Genomic DNA, 542 nt, shown 5'->3' on the forward strand with positions numbered 1-542 from the left:
ATTATGTCTAGTCATCAACTATATTTTTGTCCTGTTGTTTTATGTTCAAGGCTTTTTTAACGCAGGCTACACTAATGGTCAATATAAGCTAAACAAGCCTGCACTGACAACGAGAATTAGATGGAAGTAAATACATATTTGGGTGGTGTAATATTACAATACAATGTCATTAATCAATATATTAAGATAACCTATGTTATTTAAAGGAACACTCCACTATTTTTGAAAATAGGCTCATTTTCCAACTCCCCTAGAGTTAAACAGTTGAGTTTTACTGTTTTCGAATCCATTCAGCCGATCTCCGGGTCTGGCGGTAGCACTTTTAGCTGTAGCTTAGCATAGATCATTGAATCTGATTAGACCGTTAGCATCTCGCTCAAAAATGACCAAAGAGTTTCTATATTTTTCCTATTTAAAACTTGACTCTTCTGTAGTTACATCGTGTACTAAGACCGATGGAAAATAAAAAGTTGCGATTTTCTAGGCCGATATGTCTCGGAACTATACTCTCATTCTGGCGTAATAATCAAGGAACTTTGCTG

General features: G+C 35.4%; 1 protein-coding gene across 2 annotated transcripts in view; it reads left to right on the top strand.

The window, feature by feature from the left end:
* Positions 1 to 542, top strand: part of LOC107697709 (MAM domain-containing glycosylphosphatidylinositol anchor protein 2-like) — a 146,704-nt gene that overhangs the window by 137,354 nt on the left and 8,808 nt on the right. The gene's annotated exons all lie outside the window — the stretch shown is intronic.

The sequence above is a fragment of the Sinocyclocheilus anshuiensis genome, unplaced genomic scaffold (genome assembly GCF_001515605.1).
Source record: "Sinocyclocheilus anshuiensis isolate Anshui unplaced genomic scaffold, SAMN03320099.WGS_v1.1 scaffold446, whole genome shotgun sequence".
Taxonomy (NCBI): domain Eukaryota; kingdom Metazoa; phylum Chordata; class Actinopteri; order Cypriniformes; family Cyprinidae; genus Sinocyclocheilus; species Sinocyclocheilus anshuiensis.